The sequence below is a fragment of the Cherax quadricarinatus genome, chromosome 84 (assembly GCF_038502225.1).
Source record: "Cherax quadricarinatus isolate ZL_2023a chromosome 84, ASM3850222v1, whole genome shotgun sequence".
Taxonomy (NCBI): domain Eukaryota; kingdom Metazoa; phylum Arthropoda; class Malacostraca; order Decapoda; family Parastacidae; genus Cherax; species Cherax quadricarinatus.
Window position 1 is genome coordinate 18148170 of NC_091375.1, and position 26713 is coordinate 18174882.

Genomic DNA, 26713 nt, shown 5'->3' on the forward strand with positions numbered 1-26713 from the left:
TTATAACCGCAGGGCACAAGGCGAGATGAGGCAGTCTTTAATGACAGTAATTACTCGCCCATCCCTTATAAGTAACTCAGGTACTGATAAGATTTTCCATAAATCCCTATGCTTACATAGCAGAGATTCCAAGAGCACTACCGAGCTTATGCCTGCAAGAAGCTAACAGAGGTTATTCTCAATAACTTGAGAGTAACTTGTGATATTCAAGAGCCTCTATAAAAACTTTCAGCTCAAGTCTATCTTATTCGATCCATCATTATCCCAATTTCCACTCGAAGCTACTTTAAACACTCACTTGAAGAAATCAAGAAGCTCACTGAAGCGCATATCAAGTAAAAACTTTCAAATCTTCGTTGTACAGTCTTCAATGTACTGTGAACGAAAAGGATAATTTCAAAATCCTCTTTCTGGAATCCAGCCGGGAAATGGAAAGTGAAAATATGTCTCTGAGGGCGTGGAGAAAAAATTAAACCAATTAGAGGAAAGTATAAAATAGATTTTCCTGGTACTGTAGTTCCAAGTTGTAAAAATTTGAGATTGATGTGAAACAGAAAGGAAGACACTCATATCCCTCAAAGAAATAACTAATAAACATTGCAATCGGCTCACTAAACATGATTTTTTTGTTAAAGGTATCATTGACAGTGCTCTAATATGACTTGTCTCACAAATATCCATAAAAGAGTATAAAACTTAAACTAGAGTGCGCCCAGAGCTTATTTGCAGAATTAAGCCAAGCATGGAGTGAATTTTCAGTGTTTGCTCAACTCCAGCATATTAAACTTGCCGAGCGAGTAGGCCCAGAAGGGCAGGCTGACTCAATATTTTCTTCGACGTTTCCTGTTGCTTCCTCTGAAAAGGACGCAGGGTATATTATTTACGCATATTAAATTTTCATATAATTTTATATTGAAGATGTTTTCATTAAGAGCTAAAATGAAAATATCTTACTTTATATGTCTTATTACATTAGCTTATGAATGTAGGTAGGATGTAACACTGTGCTCGCTGTTGGAGTGTTTTGATTGGCTGCCAACATTTGCTAACTACTTGCCCGCTTGTTTGAGTCGGTGTCAGGTGCAGCCTGGTAGCCACCTGGTGGTGTCACAGGAGTAGCTGTTACAAGTTACATAATCACACCTGATGTTAAGGTTGCTAGGCTTGCCTCACTCTCACTCTTTCTGGCTACTGCTCATGGTGGCAGTATGCTTTATCTGCTCTGTCATCTCTTGTGATCTGGACACTGTTTTTGTAAAGCTTTATCAATACAAATTCTAGGACATAACTTGAAGACAGTAGAACTATGTACAGAAGATGAGGTAATCAGTCCCTCAACCTAGGAGTAGGTGCGAAGAGCACCATAGAGCACCACGACTATGGTGCTCTTCGCACCTACTCCTAGGTTGAGGGACTGATTACCTCATCTTCTGTACATAGTTCTACTGTCTTCAAGTTATGTCCTAGAATTTGTATTGATAAAGCCACTGGATGGCGAAACGTCTACAATAAAGATACCCAGATGTTGCACATGTGTCTTAGTCTCATCTTGTCGGTATTATATACCATTCGTACACATCTTGTGACCTGGACACTGTTTTTGTAAAGCATGTCTTCTTTGGTGAGCCAGGGCATATTTCTCATAGCTCTGTGCAACTCTGATAACAGAGCATTATTTAGACTTAGTGATATTTGACTCTTTCAGAGGCTGTGTCTCTGGTCCCACGTTAAACTTTCGACCTACATTTGTTGTGGCATCTACGCACTTCTGTAGTCGGGGATTTAAAATGTTAGATTTACAGACTTTTTTGTCAGTCATTGTTTAACTAAGTCGAGTCGAGTCATACTGAGACAACGAGGAATATTGAGCACCTAAACTTATACTCACACACATACTTATATATTATTCACGTACTTGAGCATATACTCATCTGGCCATAACAATGTATCAGACAGTAATAATGAGTGGAATTAGTACTAAATGTGCCCTTAGGAGCTTATCTCCTTAATTATACCAAATATATTAACCTTGTTACCACATTGACACCTTTGATAATAATCATCTCAAATTTTATTTAATTGGTTTATATTCATCCAGTTGTAATCCGAAAGTCCTATCGAAATTTAATTTAATTTTAAAGGATAACTGGACTGAAATATTCTCTGACAAACTGTTACATAACCAGAAACAGGCTAGATACCAGAGTGGGATCAATAAGTTGACCTTGTAGTATTCTCTGGACATGTCTATGCTTTATAGATGTCGCATTTTGTAACATTTCCACTAAAGTTTAGGCAGTGTGGGTTACCAGATGAATGAGGAAAGTTTATTTACGACTTCCAGGGCAAGATTTTTCAGTCTGATAATACACAAAGAAATATGAAATTAGGACTAAATTGCCTCACATTAAAAGGATTCCAACTAAATTAGGCCTAACACATATTAGGCCTAACAATTAGCACTTATATTGGGCTTAACAGTTAAAGCACATATATTAGGCCTAACAAAGTAAAATTATAAATTCCTCATATCCATCAATTTAATCCCCTCAACAATGCATCACATTAGAAGAAATTATAAAAATACAATGCAAGAACTATACATACCAGATAGAGAACATCATATACAAGTGGTAAATACCACGGATTATATCATCAATACTCCTCCTCACAGGACTCAAAGAATGACTCTCCCACAGAGAGTCCGTCGTTTTATACATAAAGATGATTACCCTCGACCCATGATATTGAGCAACCTCCCTGATGAAGAAGATTGGGTACCACCAGAACCCTTCTATGTTTACTGAGAAAATCATCGCCCCCAATTAGGGAGACATCTTATATAACAATCTACTGTAAAAATTATGCTATATTTGCTATGGCTGGACACCACCTGTAAGAAGCCATTGTCAAGTAATTCTTTATAAACTGGCCAGGAAATTATTGCCTTCATTGTCACTTAAATATCCGGTGTGCAATCGCAATAAAAAAAAACAAATGGAACTTGTATATTTACTACCAATTCAGAGTCATGTACTTATATATCTGTTATATCTATGCGACTCTGATGGGTTAGTATTATACCCCTTTAAAAATATCTTATTATCTCACATACACTTTTTAAATTACACCAAATTGGTTGGGCCACTTACCTTCTATATCCTACCTCTCTCCCCCCTCCCACCCTTTTCCAATATTTCCATCCTTACCCATCCTTCTTCCTTACCCATCTTACCAAAGCTCTGGTCATAAGAAGAAGAGAGAAAAAAAAAAACATACCACGGGTGGGTTTAGAATCTGTGATCACAGAGTCACAAAACCCCAGACCGACGCGTTAGCCACTGGACCAGCTGGCTACAATAAGATTCATCCAACTAGATAATTACTACACCATAGGGAGCTTAGCAGAGGCACCACTGTGACCACAAATGCAAGTTTTTACAGACGAATTTCTGTTTTTACTATGTGATATGGCTGGCTCCTCCTTATGGAAATAAAAAGATAGAAAATTCAATAACATAATAAGATAAACAGTTTTATTAATCATTAAAATTAGTAAAGAATATAAAACACTCAGACATGAAATTAATATTACGTTAATCAAAAATGAAATATATAATTATTAATTCGAAGCTAATATATACACAAAGACATAGTGTAAATTGGTGCAGTGGCGATGTTCTGGGCACGTAGCTGTGAACAGTGGTTGGGAACGCCAAGCCGTTGTTGATGATGGGGGGGGGCAGGGGATTACAGGTGGTCGTGACTTGAAGCAGGAGACATTGTCCCCAACACGCTCATATATTCTGCCGAGTAGAGGTTGACGGATCCTCTAAGAACCAAAATATGTACTGTTGAAGCAGTTAAGTAGCCATGCAAGAACCACCATGAACGCTGGTGTAGTTACAACTGGGAGAAGGTTGCTTGAATGTTGTGTAGTGACTGGGAGGTTGGCTATGTGTTGTAGGTAGACGTGTCAAAGTGGCGTCTCTTATCTTAGCAAGATAGATGCTGCCCTTATCTTTATTCACATGAGCCGAGCCGGATGATCCGAGCCGACCATACAGTTACACACCACTCGATAAATAACTCACACGATAGGCGTACGGCTTTTAAATGAAATAGTGAGGATTACAAGATGTCATAACACTAATTCAAATCAGACAGTAGCAAATTGAAGTCAAAAACCCTAAACAGAAGTGAAACTCTTACTGAAACCAAATCCCAAAACATAATAATTGAGACAGGAGTGGGACGAATACTTACAAATTTGATGGGAGCCGCAAGTCAAGTGATGAACCACAGGTCGGACACACACTTGTCACCTCTCACCGGGTGGAGAAAGGGGAGGGGGATGCAGCGGGAACTATGCACCCACCCAAACTGAGCCAGCAGACTGTCCAACCATACATACTATTGGAAGAACTCGATAAATAATCTCCCATTGATCAACAATTAATCCATAGAATTTTACCTTATTAACCTTAAGCTAATTCAAATCAGTTTTAATTACGAAAAGCTAAATTATCCTGATTAAAAACAATCCATATTTTAAAAAAATTCTTGGTGCCACAAAAACAGTATATTATTTAAACTATTTTAATCCTATAACACATGTGCAACACTTGGGTATCTTCATTCTGTTGAATAAGTGTCTAATTTGTCATCCTGTTGGTTCTCTGAACCATTTATCTACAATGTTTTAGGGAGATTGTAAAATAATGGTATTTTAAACCAAAGATCATAATATTGAGTGTTTTGTACCACTTCAGTGTCAAAACAGTTCTCTTTTTGGGTACTAAGATGCTAAGTACTAAAACATCATAACAATGAGAAAAAAAATAATCTGAAGTGATAATGAAGCGGTTCTCTAATGGTTAAAAAAAAATATAAAGTAAGCTAATCTTCATATAAAAAAAGGTAACAGATAAGGGGATGTAATTATATTTTCTCTTTCAATTTTTCACCAAAAAAGAATCGAGCTGACCTGTTCTCTCAATGTGTTCAGATGATCTGCTTGCTTATCTTCTGACTGCCGTGAGCTTACGTCCTCGGTTTATACTGGGGGACACCGTTTACAAGTTCGAAAGGTGATCCCAACACCACAACAGTGGAGAAATTGTTGGCGTTTTGGTCATCCAGTAAAATATTGCAGGTCCATGGCCGAATGCCAAGTTTGTGGTGCCGACGACCATACCAATACGTCTTCTAGTCCACCTCCCTCTTGCTTTGTCACCAGGCTCACCCATCTTACTCCTGCCGTTGCCAGAAGGCTTTCCTTATGCTATGGTAGTCTCTCATCTACGTCTCCAGGGGAGACTTCCCCGTATTTCTTGTTCTCGAGTTACTAAATGACCCCCACCTCTGGGGTCCCAACTTCTGCAGCCTCCTCTGTGGTCACCCCCTCCACAGTCACCCCTGTCTCTAATTCTTTTACTGCCCTGGACCCAGAGATCCCTACCTCGGCACCTCTTCTGGTCTCACCTCTTCCTCTTCTCACTCACAAGCTTGTGTGTCTACAAGACCTACAAAAACTCCTCCCCATTGCCCCTCTGCTCCGAAGTCAAAAAAAATCCCTATTGTTAAAATCTCTTTTAAACCCTCCTTCCCTTCTTCTACCTGCACATTTTTCCTCTTCTGTCCCCTCCCAAGCTTCTTCTCCAGTTCCCTCAACCCTTTCGTACAATGCCTACTTTGGTATATTCTGTGTCGCCCCGATCTTAACTCACTCTCCTCCGTCCAGCTCCAATATTATCCCACATACAATGTCCTTGTCCTCTGAATATACTGAAGAGAATAGACCATTGATGGACACCGATCCACCTCCTGTCCCTCCTCTTCACTCTTCTCCATCTGCACAACTTCTTTCTTCGCAGCGTCCCAATCCATCATTGCTCGAACGTTTTCCGCTGCCTTCACATGTGGACTTTTCTAAATTTTCTAATCCGTAGATACCTCTAACTTCAGATTTCTTGTATCCTTCTCTTTGCAAATTATGGCTTATTTACAGTGGAATATCCATGGCCTCAAAGGTAACCGGGGAGAGCTTCGGGTGTTGCTCTCCCAGTTTTCTCTTGTTTTTGTATGTTTACAAGAACCCAAATTACGCTCCACTGTTATCCACCCCATCTTGAACTATGTTTTATTATATTCACCCGACCCTTTTCCTGATGGAACCTTTAATGAAAGTGTACTTACACGCATCGGTATTCCTTACTATCAGCTCTTTGTTCATACTTCGCCGCATTACACGGCAGCCCGTATCCACTTGAATTAGCGGTATACAATCTGTTCTTTGTATATCTCCCCCTCTCGGGCATTCTCTCTCCCAGATATTGCATTTCTGGTTTCTTCCTTACCGCCATTGCTTCTGTTACTTGGCAATTTTAATGTTCACCAGTTCCTCGGTTTCGTTGGGGGTTGACTGACTCCCGCGGCATTCAGTTGGAGGCTTTTCTCTTTCCTCTCCCCCTCCATGTTTTAAATACGGGTACTCCCACCCATTTTAATCCTTGTACTTATTCCCTCTCTTGCATCGATCTCTCGGTTTGCTCCTCCTCAACTGTACTAGACTTTACCTGGTCTGTCCTCCCGGACCTGAATGACACTGATAATTTTTCATTCATCCACACTTCTCCTTCTTATTCACCACCTCCTCGTAGCCCACATTGGGACACTGACCTAGCGAATTGAGACCTTAACTTGCATCAAACTGCTTTTAGTGAGGATTTTTCTTCGTCCTCCACTGATGAGTTTTTACACCTCGACCTCAGTTTTAACCGCAGCTTCACATTCTATACCCCAAACCTCGGGCAGGCATTCTCAGAGGTGCTTGCCTTGGTGGTCACCTGTTTGTGCTCAGGCAGTATATTTGAAACACACTGCATGGGGCAAGTACCAGTACAATAGAACCACAGAGCGACTCTTTGATAAAATTTTAAACAGAAGAGGGCAGTCGCCCGCCGTGTCATCCATGACGCTAAACGCACTTGCTGGTGGGATTGTTTTTACCGTCACTTTGGCTTCCTCTGTGAGTGCAGTCTGGATAAAAGTGCAAAAACTGAATGGTAAATACTGTACCGACCCGACTCCCGTCCTTTGTGTTGCCGGTGTCGCTATTGCAAACCCTCTTGACAATGCCACCAAAATTGGTGATCATCTTGTCTGTATCTCTCAGGGGCTCCCTCCATGCACCTCGTTTCTTTCCTCCAAGTCTGCCAGAGAATTAGAGCCTAAACTCTATCAGAGAATAGTCTTACAATGGACCTTTTACACTTTTGGAGCTGGAGGCAACACACTCTGCTTGCCGATCATCGGCAGCTGGGCCTGACGGCATTTATATTCGTATGCTACAGCATTTACATCAGTCAGCCCTTGCAGTCCTCTTACGACTCTTTAATCTTATTTAGTCGCAAGGAGTTCTTCACTCGCTGTGGAAATCTGCCATTGTTCTCCCTTTCCGCAAACTGGGTACTAAGAGACATGATGCCTCCCACTATCGTCCCATTGTTCTTACCAGTGCAGTTTGCAGGTGAAGGAACGTCTAGTATACAGACGTTTGATATGGGATTTAAAGACACACAGTAGTCTTTCCAGTAGCCAATATAGCTTTCGTAAGGGCCGTTCTACTATTGACCCCTTACTACGCTTGAAAACGTATGTTCGTAATGCCTTTGCTTATAACAACTCAGTTATCGCCATCTTTTTTGACCTTGAGAAGGCATATGGCACAACTTTAGAGATATAACATCTTGGCCCAGGCCCACTCCTTAGGCCGTCGAGGCAATCGACCATTTTTCCTTAAGAACTTCTTAACTGAGAGACATTTCCGTGTTCGGGTTAATATGCTTTCCCCGGACTTTGTCCAAGATGAAGGTGTCCCTCAGGGATGTGCTCTGAGCACAGCACTTTCTTCTTGCTATAAATGATCTGGCATCTGTTCTTCCATTTAATATTTGGTCATCGCTCAATGTTGATGACTTTGCTATAGTTTGTGCAGACGCTGACTGTCACCTCATTGCAGTTTCTCGCCAGCATGAGGTCAACCATGTTTCCAATTGGGCCATTACTCGTGGGTTTAAATTTGCTAGTACTAAAACTCACCAAATTACTTTCACTAGACGTTCTGTCGTCTCTGATCATCAATTGTACCTATAAGGCTCGGGCATCCCAGAACGTGATACGGTCAGGTTTCTCGGCCTTCTGTTTGACCGTCGGTTATCCTGGAAACCTCATATTATCTCCTTGAAGGCAACTTGTCATAGCTGGCTGAATGTCCTTAAAACCCTCCCTCATCTTTCATGGGGGGGCTGATCGTAGAACTCCCCATCGACTACATTCCGCCCTATTTTTATCGAAACTCGATTATGGCGACCAGATATATTCAGTGGCCTCTTCTGCTACTCTCTCTAGCCGTAATCCCATCCATCATCCAGGATTACGTTTATGCCTCGGTGATTTTCGCTCTTCACCTGTTAACACCCTCTATCCAGAGGCTAATATTCCATTCTTGACCGATCGCCGTGATGCTCATTGCCTTCACTGTTTTGTTCGCTCTCATAACCTCCACAGTCCTTCCATATATAGGATAGTCACTTATGTTAGTAGACTTTATTTGTTCCTCGCCCTTGTTTACTCCGTCCCTTTTTCTCTTCGCCTACAAGCACTCTTGTCTTCTCTTCGGTTTCCACCTTTCTATGTTCATGTAGCATCTTATTTTTCGCTACCCCCTCGGGAAGTTCCGATGGTTTATGTCTGTTCTTTCCCACTGCCATGCACGAAACCCCAACTGCCTACGGTTGCTTCTCGCTTTTTTTTCTTAACCAATTCTGATCTCATTCTCATGCCATCGCAGTGTACACCAATGGTTCCAAGTCTTCTAATGGCGTCGGATTCGCAGCAGTTTCCGGACAGCGTCGTGCGAGGGCATTTATTATCCTTGGCTAGCATTTTTACGGCTGAATTGCATGCCATTATCGTAGCACTTACCGTATGTCATCTATGCCAGGGTCACCATTATTGGTCGTTTTAGACTCTCTTAGTACTTTACAGGCTATAAGAAAATTTGATGCACGTCATTCTCTGGTTCTTCGTATCTAGCAAGCACAAGGATTTGTTTTTTTTGGGTCCCTGGTCATGTTGACAAACAGGGCAATGAACAGGCAGACACTGCTGCGCCAGTCAACAGTACATGACCTCCCAGTCTCAAATAGAAGTAAACAAACCATACCACGGACGGGATTTGAACTCGCGGTCAGAGAGTCTCAAAACTCCAGACCGTCGCGTTAGCCACTGGACCAGCTAGCCACAATAAGATTCGTCCAACTAGGTATATTTCTACACCATGGGAAGGTTAGCATAGGCACCACTGTGACCACAAATGTAAGTTTTTACAGACTAATCTCCAGCTAGTGTGGCCGTGACGAACTCTAGCTCAAGTCTCCTCAAAGCCATTAACATGACTCACGAAATCGTAATGACACGATTGCAAACAAACCATACCACGGACGGGATTTGAACCCGCGGTCAGAGTCTCAAAACTCCAGACAGTCGCGTTAGCCACTGGACCAGCTAGCCACAATAAGATTCGTCAAACTAGGTATATTTCTACACCATAGGTGAGTCATGTTAACGGCTTTGAGAGGACTTGAGCTAGAGTTCGTCACGGCCACGCTAACCGGAGATTCGTCTGTAAATAATTTGCATTTGTGGTCACAGTGGTGCCTATGCTAACTTTCCTATGGTGTAGAAATATACCTAGTTGGACGAATCTTATTGTGGCTAGCTGGTCCAGTGGCTAACGCGACGGTCTGGTGTTTTGAGACTCTCTGACCGCGGGTTCAAATCCCGTCCGTGGTATGGTTTGTTTGCAATCGTGTCATTACGATTTCTTGAGTCGAGTCAAATAGAGGTGTTCCATTGCCAGACTATTTGGCTGTAATTGCTACCCACCTTCGCGCATGTTGGCAACAATGTTGATATGATCTGCTACATAAATTACATTCTGTTAAACTAAGTATAGGTCATCAGTGTTGAGGTTGGGAGACTGCTCTCTCCCGTCTTCACATCGGCCACATTCGTCTTACTCATGGCAGGTGTCCTGTAGCTTGATCGCTAGTGCATTCAGCTCACACACTGAGGTCCAGGGTTTGAATCTCCTCCAGTACAGCTGGAAAACATTAGGGACGTGTTTCCATAAGACAGCTGCTGTCCCTGTCAGTTTAAAACGGGTACCTGGGTGATAGTTGACTGGTGTGGGTCGCATCCTGGGACAAAACTGATCTAATTTGTCAGAAATGCCCAGCATAATAAGCGGCTTTCTTTATTTTAGTATGTCACTAATGTCAGCTAGGCCTGTATACCTTGTACTTGTACCTGTAGTAAATAAAGATATTATTATCTCATGGAGAGGTGCCCTGTTCCACTCTGTGAGAAATGTCAGGTTCCAGTTTCTGTTAGCCACATTCTGTTGGACTGTCCACTCTATCAACGAGCATGTGAAGAATTTACCTCCAACGTCGTCACCGCTCTACTGCCCTTACTTTACCTTCCCTTTTCTGCTGATGGACCCTCCTTTAACCCAGACTCTCTCATTGACTTGAGATTTGATTTACTGCACAAACTCTGATGATGCCTCTAGTTCTCTATAACCCTTGTAGGTTTAGCGCTTTTTATTTTTTTTATAATAATGGAATCAAGGGATATGTTGTTGGTTAAAGTCCAACCTTACTGACGTCAACATTAATCCAAGCTATCAACATAGGGGTGCCTCAAGGTAACATCCTGAGCCCATTATTCCTAAATGGTCTACCAAAAGTCTCCCAGCAACTTAAACCGGTCCTCTTTGCAGATGACACCACATTTTCCTATCCATCCAGATGCCACAGTTCTTAACAACAGAGTCAATGAGGACCACGTAAAGATTTCAACTTGAATGGCACTCAACGATCTTACCTTCAAGTTGTTTGGGAATGAAGTTTAAAATATTCATTTCAACAAATAATTAATATTTCACACATACAGCAGAAAAACAAGAAATATATTCAGGAATAAGCCTTGACTACAACATGAAATTCAATATTCACATCCAATATTTACAGTATCTAGAAAAATTTCCAAAACTACAGAAACTCAATGCAAATAAATGGCCAAAAATATAGGTAAAAAGCCTCACCTCACATCAAGTGCAATTTATCAATAACTGTTGATCCAAATCACTCTAGAATTCGTACCAAGATTCAATCACCAATATATTTCAACATGTGCAATAACCCATATATATACATCTCATAAATATATCTCATTATTCACCATTGTAAATATACCAAATTGTTACAGAAAAGCCCAGTATGTCATAAATCATAAATCAACTTATAATATGAAACAAAGACTGTAAACTATACCAGTCTACTAAACTACGTTAATAAATATTTGCTGAGAACTTACTAGTTAATTTTAAGGTTGCCCGAAATTCTGTGCATAACAAGGGGTATTCCACACCATACCACGGGTGGGGCTTGAACCCGCGGTCAGAGAATCGTAAAACTCGAAATCGATGCATTAGCCACTGGGCCAGCTGGCTAAAATAAGATTCATCCAACTAGGTATATTTATACACCATTGGAAGGTTAGCATAGGTACCACTGTTACCCATGCTAGTTATATACTGTGGCATGCTACGAGTACGTTAAAATTTATTCTGCGTATGTCACACTCCCATATAGGCTGCCTCCCAACCAGCAAACTCGATGCTAAGGTTCAATCTCCCAGGTGCAATATCCCAATGAATAGGTTGCATGACTCTTGGAGGATTAGTTCTTTATTTGATTACAAGATCAATCAATAGGATTATAATAAAAAATAAAGCGCTGAATCTACAAGGGTCATACAACATAGAATCAATACAAACAATCCCACTAAATTTGTGAAGCAAGTTGGTTCACGTGACACAAATTAGCAGACTTGTCTAGGCTGCTGGTTGTACACGGTGCATTCTCTCGCACTGGCATAGTGCCTCCTTTGCCACCGTGTTGTACACTTACTCTTACATTACTGTACATATTGTAAATAGTGTACATATTATAAATACCAGCACGTCTATTTGGTGAAAGAAATGCAACTCATATGATGTTATTGAGTTTTAATTGTTTCACGTAGTTCTCATTACAACCTGGTGCACAGGTCGTAATACACCTGTGTTCGTAATATGTGGTTCTGTCCAGGAGCTGGAACATCAAAACGTCTTATTGGGACAGTCACGTTATGTGGTGACTGCATCCATATAGCCTATCAGTTCGCCATATAGGCGGAAAAGATAACCTGCTGGCGGACGCTTTATCTTCTATATAGGTTAGGATGAGTTAGGGACCATATGGGTAATAAGCTCCTTTTTTGTCCCTTGTATTAAAATGTTTATAGTTTTTTAGTGAGGAGACAATTGTTACCATCTACAAGTGTCTTGAACCAACGCTAGGCCTACTGTATGTTGTCTCGCTCTAGGACTGTTTGACTGGAAGTCTCTTGCAGCTGAACACTATCTAATGAGCGAGATACTCCGGGCTTCAGTAGATTAAAAATAGAATTATTACTCTGCGCAGTAGGGATTTATCTATTACGTGAGAATTTGTAACTTGTGGGGTAGGTACCTTCCATATTCTGAAACAAGTAGACAAGAATCTGGTAGATGCGATGAAACCAACAGACGAGAAACTGGTAAATGCGATGAAACCAATAGACAAGAATGTGGTAAATGCGATTATCTGAGCTAACCCTAAGAAACAACTCTCAATAATAACCCACACAGAGAAACAAGCTAAAGAGATTAACTGATTAGTATATTTCAACCCGCTTCCGGGATCTTCAGCAGATGCTGAAGAGGAACCCAGAAGGAGTTCGAAATATACAGATTAATATCCTGATTTTGTCTCCATGTGGGCTTTTATTGGGCACTGACAAGTGTTCATTACAATTTAATTATGCACAAGAAACAGTGTTGAGAACGAGGGTCAAGTGGAATTACTTCACTGGTACTGGACAGTGTTTAATAACAATTATATAACCTCCCATACATACATAAGCACACACAGCTCGAATAATTTAATAAAAACTACAGGTAAGTATTATTACTTAGTAACTGTCCATGATAGAAGCTACAACTTTCTGTTAACAAGACAAGCACGTACTAGATCCTATTGAAAATGATACAATATACCGATAAGTGAACCTGTGCCTAAATAAACTTACTCGGTACAGGGCCTCATACTGAGGCATATGGTAAAGAGGCTTAGGCGGTAAATTCCTCTCCAGGCTGAGGGACTAACTACCTCAAACTATTTATCCAAGGTTGATGAACTGATTACTTGATCTGTAACTGGCCACAACTCCTGCTCTCTTCAGTACATTCTCCTGTATATTTCTAGATAAATGATTCAAAGAACCGACACTATAATAAATTACACATTTGTGCAACACTTTCATTTCTTTAATTTGGAAACTTTTCCAAAGTAAAAATACCCAGTTATTGACTGATGAAACCTACCACATTGGCGAAACGTTTCAATAATAGATACCCAACTGTTGCATATCTGTCATCATCCACTAGAGGCGTTACAGTTGTGTAAAACCGACACAGCATGAAAGTTCACATTCCGGCATTGAAACGTTTCTTCCAACCAGCCATGTGGACTCAAGTCAGCAATCGTATTGAAGGCTTCCGTAGGCAGAAGCCGCTACCGAATAGACTGCACCGAAAAGTGCAGTAATTTTGTGTTTTAAAGACATTTATAAAACAAAAAAAGAAACACAAAAGTAGTGGCTTCGGTGGGTTTTAATAGTAGTCGTTGTAATAGTAATTGTGATAATAGTAGCTGTAACTGTCGAAATCAAATTGTACTTCTTTTCTCGTTACATATTCTCTTTTCCTGTGCTTCCTACACAAACCTTTTGTTGTTTTCACTACCAGTATCTTCTGAACCAACCTCTACATCTTCCATTTGTCTTCACACGGAGGACGGCCCAGGAATGAGAGTACAAAGAAAACGACCTAGTGAAACGACTCGAGAAGTTCGAACTAGTGAGAACGTTCCAGGGAGGACGACCCACTGAGGGCAACCAAGGGATGAGGGGCCAGACAAAATAACTCATGGAGGACGACCCAGTAAAACGACCCAACAAAGCCCATGAGGATGACGACCCAGTGAAGACAATTCAGCAAGGACACCATGAATAACGATGCATCATAAGAGAACGACCCAGTAAATCGACCCAACGAGGAAAACCACATGAGAACGTCCCATGAGGACGACGACCCAGTGAGGACAATTCAGCAAGGACGACGCCATGAATGACGACCCAGGAGGGTCACTGCGCCATCACAAGAGTCAGCAGAGCGTGAAGTGTCTTTGGGACAGCCACGTTCCGAGGAACTGTACCGTGAATGATGACTCTTGTGGCTTAGGGAACGCACCACCTCCCTCCTGGCCGGGGCAGCGGGAGGGAATGGACAGGGGAAAAGAGCGAAGAAGGCCGAAGAGTAGAGACAGGAGGAAGACAGACAGGAGGTTGAGGGTCTCATGCTAGGATTCTGAAGATGTAAATTGATCCCGAAAGCCTGGAAAACATGTTGGATTGTATTAATGTTGGTAGAATTACCGACAATATGTAAAGTAAAATGACGCAAGTTTAACTAATGTGACATTTTATTGTGGAAACGTTTCGCCCTCCAGGAGCTTTATCAAACCGTTTGTAACGGCTTAATAAAGCTCCTGGATTGTTTATACAGTCATTTATATCAAAATTGAGTATATCCGCAGTGTGTAGTCGAAATGTTTCACCGGAACAGGTTTCTTCAGTCGATAAAAAGTTACTGAAGACTTCTGCTTCCTGTACTCGAGTTAAGAAGTTTGTTGTACAGACGAAACGTTCCGATAAAACAAGTACTCAAGTGTTACTTACTTGTTAAACTCTCCTGTGTTTATCTTTTCCACCGGCTGTTGAAATTTTATCATAGTCTTCCCTGTAACTCATCATAACTCGTCGTCTTCATCACAGACACGATTCCCATGTTGTGAAAACTGTAAAATGAGTGAGTGATGAAGGTGATTTAAACAGTCAAAATGTCATTTAGTCATTTCTAACGCATTTTATCGCTTATGTTCCTAATTTTTCCTTTGTTATATGTTATAATTGACTATTTTTTGTGTGTGCAAAGAGAGCAACCTAACCTAACCTAACTTAACCGAACGTAACCTAACCTAACCAAGGAATTTGTGGTAAACTGTATGTGAATGATCCACAAAGACTTACAGGAATTAAAAATATGACAGTTGTTTGATAAAATTTTTGCCAGAGTTGAGATTCAGTGTTATATATCGAAAGATGTCTCTCTCTCAGTGTATATAAACTAAGAGATGTCTGTCTGTCTCTCTCTGTCTAAAGATACACCGGAAGGCGTACATACACAGAGACGTGTCTTTCTCAGATTATTTACGCCGGAAGGCGTATATACATTGATAAATCTCTCTCTCTGTGTATATACACTGAAATTTTTCCTTAATCTCAAATTGGTAGCAAAGTACGGTACAGGTATTAGTTAACATTAATTACCATCATGCAGTCCAACAGCCTTATGACACAGTACACCAACTACCCTGAGCTCACCTTCAATAACAGAGGTTTGATTAGGAGTGCGAACCGTACTGATTTTGCTTCACGATCGTAAAAACTCGGTAAAAACTCAGCAAATCTGGTGAAATCTGGGGCATATGCAAATTTAGAGGAAGATTTTTTAGGCAAATCCTCAAACTTCATTCCTTAAGCAGAAAGAATATCTTAAAGAAATTATGGAACTTGAGTAAATTTGGAGCAGGACTGGAGGAGAATTTAGTGGACTTGGAGAGAATCTAGAGAACCTTGAGAGAGGATCTAGAGAACCTTGAGAGAGGATCTAGAAAACCTGGGAAAGCCTACAGAACCTGGGGAAGATCCAAGGAACTTTTGGAGAAACTAGAGAACCTGGGAAAGATCTAGTGAACCTGGGGAAGATCTAGGGAATTTGGGGAGGATCTAGAAAACCTGGAGAGGATCTAGAGAATATGGAGAGGATCTAAATATCCAAAAGACGATTTAAAGATTCCGGAAAGAATTGAAAGATCCTGGATAGGATCTAGAAATGCTGGGGAGGTTTAAGAGATGCTGGGGAAGATTAAGAGATGCTGGGGAAGATTAAGAGATGCTGGGGAGGATTAAGAGATGCTGGGGAAGATTAAGAGATGCTGGGGAGGATTAAGAGATGCTGGAGGATTAAGAGATGCTGGGGAGGATTAAGAGATGCTGGGGAAGATTAAGAGATGCTGGGGAGGATTAAGAGATGCTGGGGGATTAAGAGATGCTGGGGAGGATTAAGAGATGCTGGGGAAGATTAAGAGATGCTGGGGAAGATTAAGAGATGCTGGGGGGGATTAAGAGATGCTGGGGAAGATTAAGAGATGCTGGGGAGGATTAAGAGATGCTGGGGGATTAAGAGATGCTGTGGAGGATTAAGAGATGCTGGGGAAGATTAAGAGATGCTGGGGAAGATTAAGAGATGCTGGGGAGGAACAAGATATGCTAGGATCTAAAAATCCTGGGGAATATCTAAAGAATCTAGAAATGCTGGGAGAATATGAAGACCGAGGGGAGGATGTACAAATCCCATAGAGGCTCAAGGGATCCTGAAGTGGATCTAGAGATCCTGGAAAGGATGCTGGGGATTAAGAGATCCGGAGAAGTGTTCAGAAATCCTGGGAGAGATCCAGAGAATTTGGAAAATATCTAGAGAACCAATTTACACATCCTGGGGCAGATTTCGTGGCTTCAAAGATGTCTTTCAAGACCTAGTGAGAATTTAGGCCTAAGGAAAATCCAATTGTCTTGGGAAGTGTTCCTATTTATTGGCACATTTAAAAATTTTAATAAATAGAAAATGACAGAGATCACGAGGAGAATTGAAAGGGATTTAACGAACATGGGAAGCATGTAGATAACCTCTCTGAAAAAAATTATAATCATAATATATAAAGGGGTAGATCGGTAAGCCAGATGAAGGTCTCTCTCAGTGGCGGGTGATCATGTGACTAAGACCCGCGTAGGGAAACACAAGCTCTATTTCCTGACGAACCTTACCTAACCCAACCTCTTGTGGAGGCTTCAGAAGAATCAAGAATGGTTTATAGATCCAGGAAGGATCTGAAAACATTGGGAGGATTCAGAGTTGCCACGGAGGATTGAAGGACTTAGGAAGAGTTTGAAGGTCCTCGGAAAGTTTATAGGTCTTTGGAAAAATTTAGAGGTCCTAGAAAGGATCTAGAAGATATAGGAAAGATCCAGAGGATCTGGTGAGGATATATAAATCCTGGGGAGGATTTATAGGTTTTGAAAAGATTGTAGTGGTCCCAGGGAGTATTAAGAGGTCCTGAGGAGAATATAAATGACGTAAAGAATAAAAAGGCACAATACCGTGACTGGAACAATACACAAATAACTCGCACACTACTACTACTACTACTACTACTACTACTACCACTACTACTACCACTACTATTACCAATACTGCTACCACTATTACCAATACTGCTACTACTACTATTACCAATACTGCTACCACTACTACCACTACTACTACTACCACTACTACTATCACTACTACTACCACTACTACTACCACTACTACTACCACTACTGCTGCCACTACTGCTACCACTACTACTACTACCACTATCACTACTACTACCACTACTGCTACCACTACTACTACCACTACTGCTACCACTACTACCACTACTACTACTACCAATACTGCTACCACTACTACTACCACTACTGCTACAACTACTACTACCACTACTGCTACCACTACTACTACTACCATTACTACTACCACTACTACTACCACTTCTGCTTTTACCTCCTTTCACTCCATTCCACTCTGACTTGTGCCATTAATACTGCTTCCCTACCTGCTGCTACTACTACGACTACATCTCCAATTCCTTCTTTCTTTTCTCCACTTCTCTTTCTCTCGTCCCTGCCCCCTTTTCGTATATAAATTGGCTCCCTTGCCTTCGTGTGCTAGTCTGTGACTAGTTAATAGTCCAAGTCTAACCAAAACGTGGTCATGATTTTCTTTCTCCTACGTCCTGGTTGTGTATTAAAGAACCTAGAAAAGAGCTAGAGGGCCTGGGGAGGATTTAGGCTTCCTGGGGAGGATTTAGACTTCCTGGGGAGGATTTAGACTTCCTGGGGAGGATTTAGACTTCCTGGGGAGGATTTAGACTTCCTGGGGAGGATTTAGACTTCCTGGTGAGGATTTAGACTTCCTGGGGAGGGCTTTGATGATCAATGAAGAATTAAAAGGTCTGATGGAAGATTTATCTGTTCTGTTGAGGTCCCAGAGGACCTTGCTGGGACAGGTCTCTACCTGGCTGGCACTAATTAACAATCACCTCAGTCAATATCCACGCTAGACGCTAGAAATACACAAAAGTGCACACTTAATATTACTGTGTAATTGTTACCAGTAAATGTAGACATATGCTACACTAGTTGATGCCTCTCGTAGATGAGGCTCACCACTCCCTCCTCCGCGTAAATAATGAAATATCTGACTGTTTACGACAATTTCACAATTTATCAACACTGCTGATATGATTGCTAACTCACCTGGGTTTCTTCAGGGTAAAGGAACTTAACTGAACGGTGTGTGGTTGACCAAGATGCCTCACTGGATTTTACTGTTGAGATTCTCTAGCCACAGGAAGAGAGTTTAAGCCCTGTCAACCTCTTGCAAGCTTACTCTCGATATGACAGCTGTCAAGATGACAGTTGTGTAGCCATAAGGGTTCGTGCGAAACTTAATATGTCACCCAGCTTCTCTGCTTCGAAAGTTCCCGTCATCAGTTAATCATTAAAGCTAGCCACGTCATGTGATGCATGTGAACTTCCATTATTCACGACACGTAAGGGGATGAAGTCAGAATCTAAATTAACCCCATGGTGCAGGAGGTAATGACCTGCCGGTGGCTTGTAACCGATCACCTCGTGAAGTAGATATCCAGCTGCTCCAGTATGACGATCTCGTGCGCAGTTAGCATTTATAATCTCTTCCACGACTTTAGAATCTGAGCTTTTACCTGGCCGAAAGAAATGCCTTAATCAGTGATTAGGTATGGTTTCTTAAGCTTCCTTAGTAACATAACCCAGTACTGACTATTCTGGTAATGGACAGTGTCTCCTCAAGACTGTGCTTACTGACATCTATGCTTATATGAGCCATGTTCCGCGGTTTAGCTACTAGCTCCAGCTCCTCCAACGATGAAAAGTCTATAAAGGGATGTTAGCGGCGATTCGGGTCACCACAACATTCTCTACTACATCAGACTTGTCCCAACTACTTCCCCAACTCACAGGAAGTAACCCAAAGATCATGTGACCGCTTGCCGTGGTCAGTAGAGAAACATCACATATCGTTACTATTCCCTGTACAAACCTGCTGAAAAAGTCGCTACTAATGATCAGATCGCTAGGGCCGACGCTCACAACGTTAAGACCAACTAGTTCCATATTGTCCTTCCTCGAGGGAGCAATTGCATCCCTTTCATTTGCAGTTGATCCACCACTGCAGCTTGAATCGTAATGTGCTGGTCTCCAAGGCATAGAGTGAACCTCCTTAGCTTGTATGACTGCTTGCCAGGACTCTGGATGATCCCAGCAGTATCAAATTACACATTGCAGAGGTGTTTCCTGCTTAATTGAGTTAGCGTGCTTCTACATATAAAGGATCTCTCGGCGCGTTGGTACTATCGCTTTGTGTTGCCTATTTAATAACCTGTGAAGCATTACTGACAATGCAGTGTGAGACTGGGGGTACATAGCGTTAATAACACTGCTGAAACACCCTGCTCGCCTGGGTGCACTTCGCTTTCTGTGGCTCTGCGCTCATTGACAGCGCAGAGTTCTGAGCGGGTTCGTTTGCTGCAGTGACAAGAGCTGTAAACCACAGTACGGGCGGTGATTGAACACGAGGCGAGTCGCGAAACTCCAGGCCGACGCATTAGTCCTGTGGCAAACGAGTCTATCTGGAGTTTTACGACTCACTCACCTCGGGTTCAATCCCCGCCCGTACCTTGGTTTGTTTGCAATCGTGTCATTACGATTTCTTGAGACAAGAGCTGTGGCCTATGTACTCCCGTTTCCTATAGAAGTTTGTGGACTAGTGGCACAAAAAACGGTGTTATGATCACTTGATATTTCGATTACACCCAACTTCAACATGATTCCCAAGACATTTGAGACAGCTTCAATTGCTGTGCTCGTTGTCTGTAAGCAGCTAGTGTCGTAATTTAGTCCAGTGTGCTCCATCACACAAGAAGTATTTGGGTACTCGTGATTGGGGCGTTTTCGATTTCTTAAGTTTTGTTACCCTTGTCAAAAGCCTGATGAGCCCCCACGAGAGTTCAATTTTCAGAAGACATTTTATTGACAGGAAAGGAGAGGGTGAGGTATCTTAGGGGGCGCTTTCTGTTGTAGTTTGTTAGCAGGGGGGAGAAGGGGGGTTGTCTTCATAACTGTTAGCTGGCATTCAAGACAACCTGTTGCAGACGTTGGCTAATTTCCTCACAGGTGAAACAACAATTGTCAATTTTCAAAATCAGGAGTTCACTTGTCTTAGCTAACAGTTTCCTCTGCCAGAAATGTTTTAATAAGAAAGTGCTGTTGTTCTGAGTGATTCTGAACGCTTATAAATCTTTCCAGCAATGGGAAGGTGAGGCCAGGTCAGCTATCCTGTAATATCGTAGGCAGTAATCTTAACCTTATCATAATAATTAGCCTCTAGAACATCTACAGCATGAATGTAATTGCACCAGTAATGCCAAGTCCCTTGATATAGTCATAAGCCTTACCCTTGAGCTGGGCTATCAGATAAGTGGACTTAAAGTCGTCTATATCTGTCCCACTGTTAATGAGATATTGATGACTATAATGAAACTCCAAAATTCCTTCCATTACATGTTGGTAGGAAGAGTCGGGGCAGACTCACCAACAACCCAGGTGATGGAGTTGTATAAACCTTGGTATCAGATACCCATAAATTGGTTTAAATGATACGTGAGCAAACACTAGGACAATATTTATTAGATAACGTTACGATCCTGGGATCTTGAGGGAGTTTTGCCTGATAGCCCCTGGGAAGTATTAATTACAGAATTTACCTATCCGAGATTAACATCCATGCCAGATCCGTCTAATAATTGCAACAAGCTTTGAGTACAAGGTGTTATCGTTCACCAAATCGACCCTGAGGTTTCTTAAGTACGGCATTATCCTCGAGTTTAAGCAATTGTTGTTTCAAGTGTTGATAAGAGACTGTGTAAACCCGTTACCTGGTTTGCAGCAGCACAATAGTGGAGTCTAATTTGATGTAATCTACAGAATTTTCATTGATCAACAATTCACAGGCATTAATCCTGAAATAAAATGTACATTATACACTGACTTACTACTATATAATGGAGACTGAACAACAAAGTGATGGTGAAGCTGAGACAGATGGAATACTAAGCACTGTAACAGACAGACAGCTGACAGCTTTACACACGACTTGTACTCCAGTATTACACACGTACAAACAATTAACATTACATACGTCTCTAACAATTCACAAGCCTCTGACAGCTTAGGTTTGCCATAACCAACAATTGAATTCAGCGGACGGAGCTGAGGCGAGTGCTGACCCATTCCTCAGCGAACCCATGGGTTTGTTTACAAACATCTTGGGACCCAGTTTTCAGATGACCGCTTGGTGAGACGCAGCAACACTTTCAGGGTGGGGCTTGAACCTCTGATAAGAGACTCCTGAAACTCCCAGGCTGTGTCTTGTTTGCACTTGCGTTACAATTTCGTGTGCCAGATGGCACTAACGTACACAATTAACACTTAAACCGACTCCTTAGAGTATGTTGCTAATGCTTCTCTCATTTCCAGTGGCGGCCTTTTAGGACCATACACTAAGACGGCTTGCACCTAAATTTCTCACTAGTTCTAACCACTGCTGGCAACCCCAGTGTATAAAATACACTACTTTCACTGCACAAAAAGTTTTTCAATGGTATCGTGAACGATTAACGATTGTTGAAGTACAATGCTAGTGACTATACTAGAGATTACTTTTCACTGGCTTTATCTTAGGTCTCTATAGATATAATCTCTGTGTTATGAAGGGCTACAACTGTCGGGAAAAGGTTTTCACCTGGCTGACACTGAATATGACTCACGAAATCTTAATGGCAACATTATAAACAAACCATACAACGGGTGGGGTTAGACCCCGCGACGATCTGGAGTTTTGAGACTCTCTGATCGCTGGTTCTAACCCCACTCATGGTATGATTTGACACTGAATACCACGTCAGTCAAAATCCGCGCTAAAAGCCAACCAGCCCCACGCATAGGATACAAGAGCGGACCAACTGCTCCAGCCAGGCTGTGTAGAAATATACACAGGTGCACATAGTCATGTTGAGGAACACTTACTGGTTATTATAGACTGATTTATACGTGACTGATTGATGCCCTTCGTTGATCAGGAACACAGCTCCGTCCTCTATGTAAATCATCAAACACCTGAGTGTTTAAGACAGTTACACAGTTTTCTAGCACTGCAGAGATGAATAGTGACTTGCCTGGGTTCCTTCAGTGTTGAAAAGCTTACCTGTACTGCAGACAGTGGGCCAAGGGACCTCGCTGTGTCTTACGGTGTGAAAATTAGAGATGTAAACACGATGTAATCAGGCGATCACCCTCGAGGACGTAGTATTGAGGTGGTCAGTCCCTCAGCCTGGAGAAGTGTTCTGCTCCATAGTCTGGAGTGATATTGCATCTCAGTGACTGAGCTACTGTGTATAACCTATAGAGTTTAAGGTTTTGCAATTAAGTGGCGGGATTATTGCGCACTTGTGTTACACTATACTGTGCATGTCCTACTACCCAAAACCTAACTCTTGATGGTCTGGGTGCTCAAGATTCAGATCCCCTCCTTGGCGTACTCTGGAACCCATGGTGCGAACTTGAGGCCAAAACTGGTGAAACAAGAGGTGCCCATTCTGCTATTTATGCCTATATTCTGAGCCTAACTTATGTATCTAAACTACAGTCTCAGGCTAGGTGCTAAGCTAACAATGAACTTACGAATAAAGCCTAACGTAGATACCTAAAACAGGCCTCTAAGTGTCTGGGGAGGAAATTAGTTGTGATGCCTAATTAGCTAATTTATTGTGCCAATCCTGTGAACGATAGAATAAAAACAGGATAACAGGTCACACTAGGTCTTAGTCTCATCCCACTGAACACTGTTACATCACTAGTAGGAAATATTAGTCATTTCATGCTTAACAGTTATTTCACGAAAGTTGATATACAAAATACAGTATATCTACCTACCTGGAGGTCGTTGCGACTGGTCAGCGCCCCCGCGGCCCAGTCCTTGACCAGGAAACATGGAATACAGTCTAAAAAATTGATATCGTAGCGTCCCTTCCCATTAGACACTCACATTAACCCCCCACCCCATACTACTTGTAACAGTTCTAGCCATAGCTTCTAACTCTGTTTAGAACCTGAGAAGGTTTTAAAAACAGAAATTATGAATTTTTAAACGACGATCATGGGAGAGAAAGTTGAACCTCTGGGTAGAAACTAGAGAATATGAACCACAAGTGTGTGTGTGAACACAGAGGAAGAGGAGGCGGGAGACGGAACGAGAAAGAATAGAGGGGAAATAGAGGGGAAAGGGATAATTGAGAGGAAGTAAAAGGGTTGTTGGTGAGGGGCAGGGAGAAGAGCAATCAAGAGGAAGTGGAGAGGAAAGAAGGCAGGAGGAAGAGGAAGTGAAGGAAGGTTAAAGGCGAGAAATGTGGTGGTGGTGGAAGAAGAGTAGGAGGGAGAAGAAGAGGGGGAGAAAAAGAGGAGGGAGAAGAAAAAGGAGAGAAGAGGAGGAGGGAGAAGACGAGGAGGGAGAAGACGAGGAGGGAGAAAACGAGAAGGAATAAGACAAGGAGGGAGCTGAGGAAGAAGAGAAAGGGAAAGAGAAAGACGATTAGAAGGAAAATGAAAGACAAGTGATGAAAGGTTCATAGGAGAAAAAAGTGGTGGTGGTTATGTAAGAGGAGGAAGAGGAGCAAGAGGAATAGGAGGAGAAGAGAGGAAGAGGAGGAGGAAGAGGATGAGGATGTGGAAATGAAGGTGTACAGGAGGAAGAGGCGGCGAATGGAAGGAAGTGTAGCAGCAAATACAGGAGAAATAAGAGAAAGAAGGGAAAAGAAAGAAAAGAAGAGAAATATGTGGGAAAAGGAAGAGGATAAGGAAAGAAAGATTGTGGTGCAGAAGTCTCAAAAAATGAGGAGAGATGGAGGGGAATAGGAGGAGGAGGAGGAGGAGGAGGTGGTGGTGGTGGTGGCTGCGGCAGCTTAAAGGGGCTGTCAGTTCTGCCTGGATCAGCAGCCAGGGGCCTGACGGACACCATAAAAGAGCAGAGTACCGGCTGTTTGGGTGAGTCAAGAGGCAGTGAGAGAGTTCAACCCCTCAGTGGTGCTTCACTAGCACCGTGTCCAGTACAGCTGACACCGTGTTCAACACAACTGATACCATGTCCAGCACAGCTGACACAGTGTCCAACGCAGCCGACACCGTGGTGTCCAGCACAGGTGACATGCACGTTTAACCTCCCTGATGCACTAGTTCCAGCACTCTCCTGACACCACTTCCAGAACTCTCCTGACACTAGCTCCAGCACTCTCCTGACACTTGCACCAGCAATCTCCTGACACTTGCACCAGCACTCTCCTGACACTTGCACCGGCACTCTCCTGACACACTAGCAATAGTACTCTCCTACCATACTAGCTCCAGCACTCTCCTGACACACCAGCTCCAGCATTCTTCTGACACACCAGCTCCAGCACTCTCCTGACAAACTAGCCCCAGCACTGTCCTGACATACTAACTCCAGCACTCTCCTGCCACACTAGCACCAGCATTCTCCTGACACACCAGCTCCAGCACTCTCCTGACACACCAGCTCCAGTACTCTCCTGACACACCAGCTCAAGCACTCTCCTGACACACTAGCACCAGAACTCTCTTTACACACTAGCACCAGCATTCCCCTGACATACTACCTCAAGCACTCTCCTGACACTAACCCCAGCACTCTCATGACACTAGCATCAGCACTTTCCTGACACATCAGTTCCAGCACTCTCCTGACACACTAGCACCAACACTCTCCTGACACACCAACTCCAGCACTCTCCTGACACACCAGTTCCAGCACACTCCTGGCACACCATCTCCAGCACTCTCCTGACACACCAGCTTCAGCACTCTCCTGATACACCAGCTCCAGCACTCTCCTGACACACCAGATTCAGCACTCTCCTGACACACCAGCTCCAGCACTCTCCTGACACACCAGCTCCAGCACTCTCCTGACACACCAGCTCCAGCACTCTCCTGACACACCAGCTCCAGCACTCTCCTGACACACCAGCTCCAGCACTCTCCTGACACACCAGCTCCAGCACTCTCCTGACACGCCAGCTCCAACACTCTCCTGACACGCTAGCTCCAGCACTCTCCTGACACGCTAGCTCCAGCACTCTCCTGATACACCAGCTCCAGCACTCTCCTGACACACCAGCTCCAGCACTCTTCTGACACACCAGCTCCAGCACTCTCCTGACACACCAGCTTCAGCACTCTCCTGATACACCAGCTCCAGCACTCTCCTGACACACCAGCTCCAGCACTCTCCTGACACACCAGCTCCAGCACTCTCCTGACACACCAACTCCAGCACTCTCCTGACACACCAGCTCCAGCACTCTCCTGACACACCAGCTCCAGCACTCTCCTGACACACCAGCTCCAGCACTCTCCTGACACACCAACTCCAGCACTCTCCTGACACACCAACTCCAGCACTCTCCTGACACACCAGCTTCAGCTGATGCGTCAGGACACACTCAAGCCCTTAACACCACCTCATAAAATTTAAAACAGCCACATAGGTTCTTGAACACTTCACATGCAGAAAAACACCGATCTCACAAGCACTTAACACTGCTACATAGGAACTACAATTGCTACACAAGGAGTTAAACACCGAAACACAAGCACTAAGCAAGCTTCACGCAAGCACTAAAACATCACCCTACAATCATTAATGCACCGTATAAACACTAAACACAGTAACGCAAATATTAAAACACCATAAAATAAACAGTAAAACACCACCAGACTCTAAAACATGAGCACCATCCCATAAACATTGAAACATCTCACCCACACACTAAAATACCTCCATAAGTACAAAAACACCACCGCGCAAATAAAACACTAAAATAACCCTTCACTATGAGTAAAGCAAAGCCACTACTAAGCAAGCACTAAACCACACAACACTGTCGCTAAAACACAACAATAAAGCAATACGTCTTTATCAATAAAGAACTACAACAGAAGCATTACAACACAAAGAAGAAAAACTAACCAGAACATTACCAGCACTGATTAAATCACCACCACACGGGAATTAAAACATAGCCACACGGAAAACAAAACACCATCACACAGGTACTGAAGCACCATTACACAGGTACTGAAGCACCATTACACAGGTACT

At 42.6% G+C, this 26713-nt stretch overlaps 1 long non-coding RNA gene across 1 annotated transcript in view; it reads right to left on the minus strand.

Annotated features, from left to right (window-relative positions):
* LOC138855193 (uncharacterized) overlaps nucleotides 1-26713 on the minus strand; it is a 208822-nt gene that overhangs the window by 30814 nt on the left and 151295 nt on the right. The window contains exon 2 of the long non-coding RNA XR_011394396.1: nucleotides 14953-15071. This is a non-coding gene — a long non-coding RNA (uncharacterized lncRNA). The remainder of the gene's footprint in view (nucleotides 1-14952; nucleotides 15072-26713) is intronic.